Genomic DNA, 13,859 nt, shown 5'->3' on the forward strand with positions numbered 1-13,859 from the left:
AATCAAACAGAAATGCTGTCTGCTGTGGTTACATTTAGTTAAACCATCTGTACCTTCAAATGTATGCAGTGCAATAACAGTGATTTGTTGATTAGCAGCAGGTAACTAAATAGTTTGTCTACATACAGCCACAGGGTACAACTGCTAGATTATTTTCCTGAAATTACTCTGCACCAATAACATTCTGACAAATCTTAGGTTAGAATACCGTTAGAATGCCAGCCATCCAATCAGCCTTCAGAGAACTGCCTGAAGAGGGCCTCTGATTGGCTGTCTGTAAAGGTTGGGACAAAATTAAGTTGCAGGATTTCTGAAAAACCTTCCAATATTCTGGGCGCCACAAACTTCTTCCTGTGTGGAGAGAAATTCTGTTCAGAGTGGGCAAATACCTTCGGACATGCATTTATTTTGCATGACATATGTATATGCTGCGTTTATACAGGCAACCCAATTCTGATATTTTTCTACTAATTGGTCTTTTGACCAATCAGATCAGCACTTTTGCTAATTATTGGGCAAAAGATCGGAATTGGGCTGGCTGTGTAAACCATAAAAGCCATATTTGTTATATTAGTGTGCTCTGATCCTTTCAACCCAATGTAGAGGCCAGTGAATCCCTACTTTGAGAATGTGATGCTGTGAAGTCCCTTGATAATATCCAATGTCACTTAGTTGTAACTGCGGAAGATCATGTCATTGACTTTGAGGTGCTTAGTGGTGGAGGGGGCCATCTCACGGAACTGTACAGCACAGGAAGAGCCCAATAGTGAACAACACTGCATCAGGGCAGCACCTCAGAGCCTATATTGAACTGGGTGTCTCCCATGGCCTGTACCTTATAAGGTTTAAGAAGTGGACATTGAACCAGATGGTTGTAGTTTAAGTCCCAGATTGGGCTATACTGTGTGGGCGATCAGGTCCCAAGTTCACATCACCTTCTACTCTACTATAATGAATCATGTGTAGTCCAGTAGATGGAGAGAGGAGACCTACTCTGTTGTGCTTGGCCTGCTCCAGGGAGGCAGAGAAGTTGATGCAGCGACAGGACACGCCCAAACACTGGCTGACAGCAACATACCTGGAGGGTTAGGTTCATGCATGTAGCAGATTTGCCACTATCTGCTATGTATGTGGTTTAGGTTGTTCATGAATTACAAACCAAAAGTGCGCCACACACCAGTAGGAGCACAGAGACGGGTACCGTTTGCGAGACTCAGGATCTGGGTTGGTGTTATCCACCACCACGCTGCGGCCCTCCATCAGAGCCCGCTCACAGACCGATACACAGCTCTGCCACGAGCCCAGGGTGTCCTGACAAACACAGGTCAGGTCAGTGTGTGTATATGTGTGTGTGTGGATGTTAAGAGATCCAACAGCGCACTGATCCACTCACTCTGTTCACGTAACCTTTGGGGATGATGTGTGTGTGGAAAAAGGTTGATTTCCCGGCTAGATAAAAAAGAAGGCAGATAGTTGTCAGTAAAAAGTGAAGAAGAGAAAGGAATACACGTCCACTTACAAACAGGGAAACCCACGGCAATGATGACTTCATGCTTGGTGGAGGTGATGGAGGCACTGGGCGGGTCATACAGACGGGCGTTGGAGTCACGTTTCCTCTGGAAAGAGAGACACATACAGAGGCTTAAAAAGTTTCAGATACGTATTCTGTGCAGACAGAATACCACTGAAATTCACCAGGTTACTCACAGGATCAAATGGAGGAAGACTGAAGGGGGCGCTCTTCCAGCCCAGGAAGAACTCCTCTGGAGTTTGGAACTGCAGCTCAAGGTTCAGAGCAAACTAGTCAAGAGAGACAATCAGGCACTATTAAGACGTGCAATGCATGCCTGTACAACATCTGGTCATAAAGTATCTACAACATAGCAAGAATCACCTTTCATACAGTCAGTGGACACAGAACACTCTCTCTGCTGATTTGTCTCCATTGATTTTTATCATATTCAAATTCCTTATTTCAACCCACTATTTGGGACACTTTTATGTTTGGTGAGTATGAAGATGCGCTGGAACTAGAGGTCAGGACAGACTGGTGGACAGTTGAACAGACTGGTCTAGAGGTTAGTGCAGTTCCTCTCACCAGTCGGTCACTGCAGGAGAAGTCATTCCTCTTTTTGCCAGGAGCCCAATTAACAGGCCGTCCCGCTGCATCTGTGGCAGAGGAGAGACAAAGGTCTCAGGCTCTCAGTTTCTGGAGGGCAAGTACACGTTCATCAAACACGACCATAAGCATCACATCACTTACAAGAGTCAAGATAAGAATAGGCTATGTAAGAGGAAGACGTTATGTTGCTATGGGGTGTTCTGTTGTTGTTGACTCACCTCCCACATAGAGACTGGCTCTTATCTACAGCCACACCGCCATTTGCCTGAGAGAGGAAAAGCACAGACACATGGTGTACCAAACATGTTTGTTTGTTGTTTGGGGGGGTTGGGAAAAATACATTTCAAGCTGGAAGCATATGGACAAATTAAAGTACTTTTCTATCCTATCCTAATATTTCTATTGTATTCTAATCTGATATTTCTATTCTATTCCATTTATTTCCTGCACCATGCGCTTGTTGAACTATGAAAATGTATACACTCACTACTGTAAGTTGCTCTGGATAAGAGTGTCTGATAAATGACTAAAATGTAAAGTAAATGTTGAAGCAGTGACTGGTCTATGTCATGACTCACCAGGGTAATGTGGTCTGAGCGGATGACAAGCACAACTAGACAACGCCAAAGGGAGTTGGTTTTTGAACCTTTTGCGACACCTGTGTTGTGGTCTTTTGTAGAAGGATACAATCATAGTCTCCCTTTAATCCCTATTCGCAATGTCTGATATGAGGCATGTCTTCTGGTCTCACCTTCTCACAAAGGTGCTCCCACATCCCCATCGCTGGCTTCCTGTAGATCCCAGAATCAGATGCCACAAAGACATGAGACACACACAGAGATACCCATCTGAATGGTGACGAACACAACCTGGGAGGGCAACAGGGACATCGTTAGCTATTCATCTAGACACAAATGACCATTAAAAGGATGCATAACACCATGCCCTGGACGCGCGTGTACGTCCGTGTGCGCAAATTGATTTTGTCCCGACACCAAACACGATCACAACACACAGGTTGAAATATCAAAACAAACTCTGAACCAATTATATTAATTTGGGGACAGGTCGAAAAGCATTAAACATTGATGGCAATTTAGCTAGCTAGCTTGCAGTTGCTAGCTAATTTGTCCTGGGATATAAACGTCGAGTTGTTATTTTACCTGAAATGCACAAGGTCCTCAATTCCGACAATTAATCCACACATAAAACGGTCAACCGAATCACTTCTAGTCATCACTCCTTCTTCTAGGCTTTTTCTTCTTTGGATTTTAAATGGCGATTGGCATCTAACCTTCATAATAAGGTGTACTACCACAACTGACCGATCTCAGTTCATCTTTCAATCACCCACGTGGATATAACCAATGAGGAGATGGCACGTGGGTATCTGCTTCTATAAACCAATGAGGATATAGGAGAGGCAGGACTTGCACCAAGTTCAGCGTCACAAATAGAACTGACTTCTATTTTAGCGCTTGGCAACGCAGATGCTCGTTGGCACGCACGAGCAGTGTGGGTGCAATGATTGAATAACGTATGTGTACATTTATTTTGAAACGCGAGCGGTGTGGTCAGCATGTAAGAAGCAGGTCTCATAAAACAGCTTTTCAGTATTCATGCTTGACAATACATTTATGTTTGCCACTACCTTGTAGCCTTTCTTTAATAAGCTGTCCAGTCTGGGCTGGATCTCAGGAAAGAGAATCCTGTGAAGGAGATAAGAGAACAAATAAAGGGAAGGAAAAGTCAAGAGACGAAGAAGAGGGAGGTCGTATGCAAAGCCAGAACTTGGCAGAACAGAAGGTCTGAGCCAGGAAGAAAGATGGGTCGGCTTTAAAAATAAATTACGTTACTAAAAGTAATTGTGTTTGTACTGCTTGGTTGGTCCAAAGTGATTAATTGGCTTTAATCAAATATTTAGTTGTACAGAGTTACCTCTAACCTTGGTGCTTCCAGTGACACTAGCAGCAGTGTAGAGCATGAGGTTTCCAATCTGTTGCCAGTGGCTTTGAGAACATGTTGAGGCTGATGCCTGCTGCTGGAAACCATCTCTGATGGTCCCTGAAGCCCTCTCTGATATCTCTTGGAGCTGTCAGAGCTTCTCCTCAGCAAGCTTCTCAGCCTCATCCTCACCCCCAATGTCTGAGCCCTCAGTCCTCCGATGCTTCTCCGGCGGGTCCTCCTAGGAACTGTGTGGCAGTTTGGATGCCTGCATGAAAAATGCAATCATGGTATGGTCAAATAAAACTTCAAGTAAATTGAGGTTGGCATTGTGAAAACTTGGTGTATTTTGAACAGATGAAGTGATACGTTCAATCCTCTTGGTTACTCAAAATATTGCTAGACAAATTAAAATGCATGCCATTTTCTCCTTTAACCTGTTAGGGCTAGGGGGCAGTATTTGCACGGCTGGATAAAAAAATGTACCCGATTTAATCTGGTTACTAATCCTACCCAGTAACTAGAATATGCATATACTTATTATATATGGATAGAAAACACCCTAAAGTTTCTAAAACTGTTTGAATGGTGTCTGTGAGTATAACAGAACTCATTTGGCAGGCAAAACCCTGAGACATTTTCTGACAGGAAGTGGATACCTGATGTGTTGTATTACCTTTAAACCTATGCCATTGAAAAACACAGGGGCTGAGGAATATTTTGGCACTTCCTATTGCTTCCAATAGATGTCACCAGCCTTTACAAAGTGTTTTGAGTCTTCTGGAGGGAGATCTGACCGAACAAGAGCCATGGAACGATGATGGCCCATTAGACACCTGGCGCGCGAGTTCATGTTGGGTACCCTCGTTCCAATACGTTATAAAAGAGAATGCATTCGTCCACCTTGAATATTATTCATGTTCTGGTTAAAAAAGGCCCTAATGATTTATGCTATACAACGTTTGACATGTTTGAACGAACGTAAATATATTTTTTCCCCTCGTTCATGAAGTGAAGTCCGGCGGGCTTAGATCATGTGCTAACAAGACGGAGATTTTTGGACATAAATGATGAGCTTTTTTGAACAAAACTACATTCGTTATGGACCTGTGATACCTGGAAGTGACATCTGATGAAGAGAATCAAAGGTAATGGATTATTTACATAGTATTTTCGATTTTAGATCTCCCCAACATGACGGCTAGTCTGTATCGCAACGCGTATTTTTCTGGGCGCAGTGCTCAGATTATTGCAAAGTGTGATTTCCCAGTAAGGTTATTTTTAAATCTGGCAAGTTGATTGCGTTCAAGAGATGTAAATCTATAATTCTTTAAATGACAATATAATATTTTACCAATGTTTTCTAATTTTAATTATTTAATTTGTGGTGCTGACTTGACTGCCGGTTATTGGAGGGAAACGATTTCCTCAACATCAATGCCATAGTAAAACGCTGTTTTTGGATATAAATATGAACTTGATAGAACTAAAAATGCATGCATTGTCTAACATAATGTCCTAGGAGTGTCATCTGATGGAGATTGTAAAAGGTTAGTGCATCATTTTAGCTGGTTTTATGGTTTTGGTGACCCTGTCTTTGAATTGACAAAACATTACACACAACTCTTGTAAATGTACTGTCCTAACATACTCTAAATTTATGCTTTCGCCGTAAAACCTTTTTGAAATCGTAAAACGTGGTTAGATTAAGGAGATGTTTATCTTTCAAAGGGTGTAAAATAGTTGTATGTTTGAAAAATTTGAATTTTGACATTTATTTGGATTCAAATTTGCCGCTCTTGAAATGCACCTGCTGTTGATGGAGTGCACCACGGGTGGGACGCTTGCGTCCCACCTAGCCCATAGAGGTTAAAGATAAACGTGTTCTCATACCTTCTCGGGAGAGGAAGCAAAAAAGTATTGGATACTGCGTTTGAGACCTGTGCTCTGAACCTCCCTCCCTCTGTTGTTCATTCCTCCTTTTGTCTTATCCAATGCTTTCAACCTTTCTACAGCCTTCCCCTTCTGGGCAGAGGATGAGGAGGTTTGGTTGGAAGTAGAGAACTACACTCTGAAGGGGTGGCTCTGGTTGACCAGGTAGAGGGTGCTGTCATGGGTCAGTCGGCCAGACTGGCCTCTACCAAGACTCTCGCTGCCCAAGGAAGAGGGGTTTGGACCAAGTCCTCTTACCCTGGTAGACAACGCCGCAAGTCCTCTTACCCTGGTTTCGGGAGCACTTCTTGTCAACAACTCCAGTCTCTGGACCACGACCTAGGATCACGGCTCGGCTATCGGCTAGTGGGACACAAACTCCGGAAGCACTGACTACTGTGCACTGTGCACTGCTGCATCTGCAAAGACAAGAGACAGTAGTGAACAACAAATAACATAACATGTCATTTTAAAATGGGTGTAAAGTGAATTAACCATGCCAAATTTGACTGAAGTCAAGAGCGATTATAACTACTGTAGCGTTATAAGTTCAACGCTAGCTACTGGCTAGCCATGTATACATGTCGTCATGCACGGGCCAAAGCCAAGCTTTGCATGGTGAATACACCCACATCGGCCATTCAAAAGTGTACTCATCATTTTCAGTTCACAACTACACAAGAGGAAGAATGGAATATTGCAGAGAAATAAGCAGAACACTTTAAAGGTAGCACTTGCCAACTTTAATTGGTTCGTCACAAAAACACTTTTGTTTAGAAACATCCATCTCATATATGATTCCGAACCTAGTGGGCTTGTTTTTCCCATGTTTTATCACCCTGTCATCATACCCTCTATTCGTTTTCCACAATAGGACTGCTCACATGGGTGGAGTCAGTCTCAGAAGTGCTATTAGAATACCTGCCTGCCGAAAAACCGGTTTGTCAAAATAGACATCTGACTAGCCGAAGTTTACCCAATTCATAGACGCTAACTGCTTTAGCACATATTGACATAGTATCTTCTAATCGGGACTGCTTTAGCACATATTGACATAGTAATTTAATGTACCCTTTGTTCAACAGAAGATACTACACTCCTTAATATGGTTAGTGTTCCCACAAGGCCATATCTCCATGTTACATCGCATGTTTACAGAAGACATAGGCTGCCATCTGTGCTAATTAGCTATCTAGCTCGCTCCGAACACCTGTGCATAAGCCAAGCGAAACTTGGGAGGAAGTGTAGTTCGACAATTAGAGGCACACACAGCTCGCGGATCTGTGCAACACTTACTGTAGCAGTTTCTCTTTTTTTCCCATTAACTGCTGAAAACCCTAACATTACATATGGAGAAGGGTTTTCAAGAGATAGCTCAGGTTAATGTAGTTCGTTTGGCAATTCCATAGTAATGGAATTAAACTGATACTCCAATTTTCACTTTATGTATTAAAAAAAACTTTTAACAAACCACACAATTATATGCACAGTGAGTACTTTGAACAAATTCCACCAAATATGACAAAAAAAACTAATTTACAGGAAGAAATGTGCAGATAAAGTTTACATCTGCAGTTTTTCCAGTAAATGTATTATTTTTTGGTTTATTGTTAAAAGTACTCATTGTGCATAGAGTTGTATGTTTTGTTAAAGGTTACTCAACCCCAATGAGTACGATTACTTGCGATTATTGTGGATTGTCAGATTAATATAATAATTTGATTAAAACATTTACCTGCTTTGCAAGGAGAACAATTTCCCCTGTTACCACTTTAAACAGGAAGCTGATCTGTGTGTATTGCCACTTCCAGTTTAATTTTGAATCCCCCATGGGTGCAAAAAAAATCTTTGATATGTGAACTCTCATTTATTGCGGTACTGTGTTAGAGAAATAGTGATGGAGTCTTTTTGTAGGCATGGTTTGTTGGACCATTTTGGAAGAATTGATGTTTTAAAGCACATAAAGGCTCATAATTCATAAAGGTCATGTTAATTGACTGCTAATATCGCATAGAACAAAATGTATAAGATTTCCTAAACCTGTGTTAACCTCAGACCTTACTTTCAGCATTTATTCCGAAACCCTATTCTTTCCCCATTCATTTTTCCCATAAGGATGGCTGAACGAACCTGAGGTCATTCCCGGGTTTAGGACTAAAAGTGGCGAGTTTGATTGTGTTGGGAAGAAAAGTACAATCATCACCTAGAAAATGAAGATTAAGAGCTCAGTTCAATCCAACCTGTATTGCAGTATTCACGCAGTAGCTCTTTTTCCCAGGGTCAAATGAACTCACATATTGGTCTTGGGTACCGTATAAAAACCTACAACTACTACCAGGGCGACCCTCTCACAGGTATGATTTCACTTGATAGAATTAGAACTGTGTGGGTACGGCATTAATATAGTAAATAAAGGATTTTTTTTAAACATAAAAAATCTGCCCGTGTTGTCACGCCCCGATTTGTTTCACCTGTTCTTGTGATTGTCTCCACCTCTTCCAGGTGTCACTTATTTCCCCCAGTGTATTTATCCCTGTCTCTATGTGCCAATTCGTCCTGTATGTTTTCAAGTCAACCAGCGTGTTTTTCCTGTGCTCCTGTTTTCTATTCTCTTTTCCTAGTCTTTCCGGTTTTGACCCTTGCCTGTTTTTTCTTGACTCTGTACCTGCCTGCCTGACCTTTCTGCCTGCCCTAACATCGAGTCTGTCTGCCACTCTGTACCTCTTGGACTCAGAATCTGGTTTTAACCTTTTGCCTGTCCACGACCATTCTCTTGCCTACTCCTTTTGGATATAAATAAACAACTAAGACTCTAAACATCAGCCTCCTGTGTCTGCATCTGGGTCTCACCTTGTGCCCTTATACTTGTGGGATTAGAACTCCCAATCATTGAACTATGAGCCAATTGTTTTAGCAGACTACACCACCAGTCATAGACGTTGGGAAACAAATACGAGTTGACATTTGAGTTGACATACGAGTTGACATACGAGTTGACACCACCATTGTCATCTATTTCTTGTTCAAATGGATTTAGCTACAACTATAGATGTATAATCCTCATAGCCTACATGTTTTTATTTCTTAAAAGCACATTCACAACCATTCAAAAGTTTGGGGTCACTTGGAAATGTCCTTGTTTTCCATGAAAACAGATTAAATTAGTTGCAAAATGAATAGGAAATATAGTCAAGATGTTGACAATGTTATAAATAATGATTTTTAATTGAAATAATAATTGTGTCCTTCAAACTTTGCTTTCGTCAAAGAATCTTCCATTTGCAGCAATTACAGCCTTGCAGACTTTTGGCATTCTAGTTGTCAATTTGTTGAGGTAACCTGAAGAGATTTCACCCCATGCATCCTGAATCACCTCCCACAAGTTGGATTGGCTTGATGGGCACTTCTTACATACCATATGGTCAAGCTGCTCCCACAACAGCCCAATAGGGTTGAGATCTGGTGACTGTGCTGGCCACTCCATTATAGACAGAATACCAGCGGACTGCTTCTTCCCTAAGTAGTTCTTGCGTAGTTTGGAGCTGTGCTTTGGGTCATTGTCCTGTTGTAGGAGGAAATTGGCTCCAATTAAGCACCGTCCACAGGGTATGACGTGCCGTTGCAAAATGGAGTGATTGCCTTCCTCCTTCAAGATCCCTTTTACCCAAATCTTTTACACAAATCTCCCACTTTACCACCACCAAAGCACCCCCAGATCATCACATTGCCTCCACCATGCTTAACAGATGGCATCAAGCACTCCTCCAGCATCTTTTCATTTTTTCTGAGTCTCACAAATGTTCTTCTTTGTGATCCGAACACCTCAAACTTAGATTCGTCTGTCCATAACACTTTTTTCCAATCTTCCTCTGTCCAGTGTCTGTGTTCTTTTGCCCATATTAATAGTTTTTTTTTATTGGCCAGTCTGAGATATGGCTTTTTCTTTGCAATTCTGCCTAGAAGGTCAGCATCCCGGAGTCACCTCTTCACTGTTGACGTTGAGACTGGTGTTTTGCGGGTATTATTTAATGAAGCTGTCAGTTGAGGAGGCATCTGTTTCTCAAACTAGGCACTCTAATATACTTGTCCTCTTGCTCAGTTGTGCACCGGGGCCTCCCACTCCTCTTTCTATTCTGGTTAGAGCCAGTTTGCGCTGTTCTGTGAAGGGAGTAGTACACAGCATTGTACGAGATCTTCAGTTTCTTGGCAATTTTTCACATGGAATAGCTTTCATTTCTCAGAACAAGAATAGACTGACGAGTTTCAGAATAAAGTTCTTTGTTTCTTGCCATTTTGAGCCTGTAATCGAACCCACAAATGCTGATGCTCCAAATACTCAACTAGTCTAAAGAAGGCCAGTTTTATTGCTTCTTTAATCAGGACAACTGCTATGTTTCACTATATTGGATCACTCCAATATATTGGTATCACTCTGCGCAGGAGGGATACATCCGAGGTGAGGATTTACAGATTTACTCCCGTGTACACCTGTGTCACGGCTGGGGTCCGCCCCATATATAGACCCCATGGCCGCGACACACGTTCTCTTTCATTTTCTCGACGGACGTCCGCAAGGTCTGAGATACAAACTTTCTGAAGTTCACTTGGTAAGTCACTGGTAAGTGTAATATCTTGCGTGGAAGTATACTCATTGGCTGTTTGCAGCCTGGAGCAGCTGGCCACATGGCCAGCCCCTCCTCGTGAGTGCTCCACTCGCTGCACACGGTTGATCTGTATCTTCCGCCCGTGGTTTGTCGTACTTGTGTTTTGTTAGCGTTACACTATGACTCCATGTGCATCCATTAGTATGGTGGCTCTTGCTGTCACAAACTGTAATTTACCTTTACTTGCCCGCTGGCTTTTTCTATGTGTGTGTTGTGAATTGCTTTAACATCCTGCTGTCACGGATCCCTATGGAACTTTCATTACGCACACCTGGCCCCTATTCCCACTGACTGTATTTGTTTATATGTGCCCTTTGTTCACCATGGTCCTGTCCATTATTGTTACAATGTCCATTGGTGCGTGTGAGTACCTGTGCTGTGTGTTTTGGCTTTCGTGCCATTGTGGATTGCACAGATGATTACGGGTTTCAACCCTGTGTTTTTGTTACGTGTTTGTTTGGTCTTTGTCCCCGTGCCCTTACAAGGCACGTCGTAATTTGAGCTTAATAAAAAAAACATTACGCATTCCTGCGTCTATCTCCCGAATCTCTTCATAGCAGCGTGACAGAATAATCGACCATCAAGGGAGACAGTGGGAATAGCCCGTCGACGACGCTGCGACTGGTCCATCCGGCAGCGCCACAACTTCGGTAGCTACAACTGGGTCATCCGACGTCGTCACAACGGGTCCGTCCGACGCCACTGCTACTTATCCGTCCAACGCCACCACAACTTCGGCAGCGGCAACTGGCCCGTCCGATGACGACGCAACTTCGGCAGTTGCATCGGGTCCTGATCGACCCGCACTGCGTTCCTGTGATCGTCCTTGAGACCGGTGTCTTTGAGCTGCTGGTGCAGCACGTCAGGGGGGGTACTGTCACGGAACCCTCTGGAACTTTCATTGCGCACACCTGGCCCCTATTCCCACTGATTGTATTTGTATACAGTTGAAGTTCGGAAGTTTACATACACTTAGGTTGGAGTCATTAAAACTAGTTTTTCAACCACTCTTCAAATTTCTTGTTAACAAACTAAAGTTTTGGCAAGTCGGTCAGGACATCTACTGTGTGCATGACACAAGTAATTTTAACAACAATTGTTTACAGACAGATTATTTCACTGTATCACAATTCCAGTGGGTCAGAAGTTTACATACACTAAGTTGACTGTGCCTTTAAACAGCTTGGAAAATTCCAGAAAATTATGTCATGGCTTTAGAAGCTTCTGACAGGCTAACTGACATCATTTGAGTCAATTGGAGGTGTACCTGTGGATGTATTTCAAGGCCTACCTTCAAACTCAGTGCCTCTTTGCTTGACATCATGGGAAAATCAAAAGAAATCAGCCAAGACCTCAGAAAGAAAATGTGGATATATTGAAGCAACATCTCAAGACATCAGTCAGGAAATTAAAGCTAATTATCCTGCAGGGTTTTTTCTTGTTCTTTTCCCTGCAGAGTGTAAGAGTATTGTGGTGGGCTTCCACTATGTTGAGACATTAACTTTGGAGTTCCTTAACGGAGTTACTCCATCATATTGTGCTGTTTTTACTGCTTGGATATTAAAGATAATATTGCAGTAAAGAAACGTCTTCCACGGTTTTTGCAGAGTTACTGGGTAATTTATCCCTCACCGGGTTCCTATTCCTCCACGCGGGTCACAACATAAGCTCTCCCAGGGTGTCGGACCCCTCCCTCCCTCAGGAGTGGTGCGCAGCGAGCTGTTAGTCCCTCTACAGGGCCCTGTTCCCCTCCCAGGAAGCGTGGCCGGAGCCACCGCAGGCCTCTCTACTGGGCCCTTCTGCTGCCAGTCCTGGACTGGGGCATGAGTCAGACCGCTGGGACCACCTTGTACTAAAGGCGCATGCCCTGTGTCAGGAGGTTGATGGCTTCGATGGCGACGACAGCTGTTCACCACCGTGAGCGGGGCTACCAGGCTGACAGGCCAGAAGCCGGTAGTGGGGCTTCATTGCCCCCAACAGCTCGAGAGACTATGAGGAGCCTACTCACTCGGGTAGCGCTTCTGACTCACAGCAGAGACTAGACAATGGAGTTATGTTGCGGGCGTGGAGTCACTCGGTCTCTGGGAGTACCCGACAATGGACACCATGATAGCTGCCATGGTCCTCCCGGACCGGGAGATTATAGGGTAGAACCCGCGACTTAAGCCGGGACCCCCCCAGAGTCTTTGATACAGACTTGAAAGCCACATATTCGTCCCTCTGCTCTCTTGGCCGCCTTACCGACGCGGCCATGGTGCTGCAGGCCTACCTACAGACTCTGTTGCCTCAGCTGCAGGTAGGCACAGACGAGCTTCTCTGGGAAGCAATGGAGGTGTCTCGCCTGCTTTCCCTGTTCTAGAGGCATATGGCCCGCACTGAACGGACGGGCCATTGTGCAGCCGGTTACCTCCCGGCGCCATCTCTGGCTGGCCCAATCCCGTCTGCCAGCTGCTCTCCAGAGCACATTTACCACTCACCCCATCACCCCAGGGCTGACGTTGGCCGAGGGGTTGATGACATTCTGGAGCAGACCGATAAGGTTTGTAGGGACCGGGAGACCCTGAGACAGTTCATGCCACCTTGTCAGGCCCCGGGTCCAAGGCAGACAGACCGTCGCCACCCACCTGCACCCGAATGATGGTGGGGTCCCTCTCCTGCCCCATCGCCTCGTGCTAAGGGACGACAGCGGGGAGGGGCACAGCGTGCGATGAAGCAACAGCTTGTTTTTCCCACACGGATCTTCCCCGTTTTTTTGCAGAGGTACTGGGTAATTCTTCCCTCACCGGGTTCCTATTCCTCCAAGCGGGTCATGACATAAGCTCTCCCAGGGTGTCGGACCCCTGCTCCGTGGCCTTGTTGGCTTGGCTGAGCTTATGGCTTCAAGTTGTGACAGGTGTGATGGTGTCAACTGTTACCGCCAGAGGGACGTGCCTGGGGGACCCAGACACTCAGGGCGCCAGAGGAGAGGCCGGCCCCAGCATTACCCATAACACACCCTTCCCTGGCCTCGGCCGCTTCTCCCGGTCTCAAAGGGCAAAGTGGGGTACCCACAATGCTCGAGGGGTACCGACTCCAATTTCGGTGCCGGCCACCGTCCTTTAGGGGCCTCCGTGTCACCACTGTGGCCGACCCACTGAAGAAAACCCTGCGGCTGGAGATCTCCTCACTCCTGGACAAGGGTGCCATCCACAGGATCG

At 44.5% G+C, this 13,859-nt stretch overlaps 1 pseudogene; it reads right to left on the reverse strand.

Annotated features, from left to right (window-relative positions):
* Positions 1-230: 230 nt before the first annotated feature.
* LOC106580891 (bifunctional polynucleotide phosphatase/kinase-like) lies at positions 231-13,325 on the reverse strand (annotated as a pseudogene).
* Positions 13,326-13,859: the final 534 nt, after the last annotated feature.

The sequence above is a fragment of the Salmo salar genome, chromosome 20 (assembly GCF_965601325.2).
Source record: "Salmo salar chromosome 20, fSalSal1, whole genome shotgun sequence".
Classification (NCBI taxonomy): Eukaryota; Metazoa; Chordata; class Actinopteri; order Salmoniformes; family Salmonidae; genus Salmo; species Salmo salar.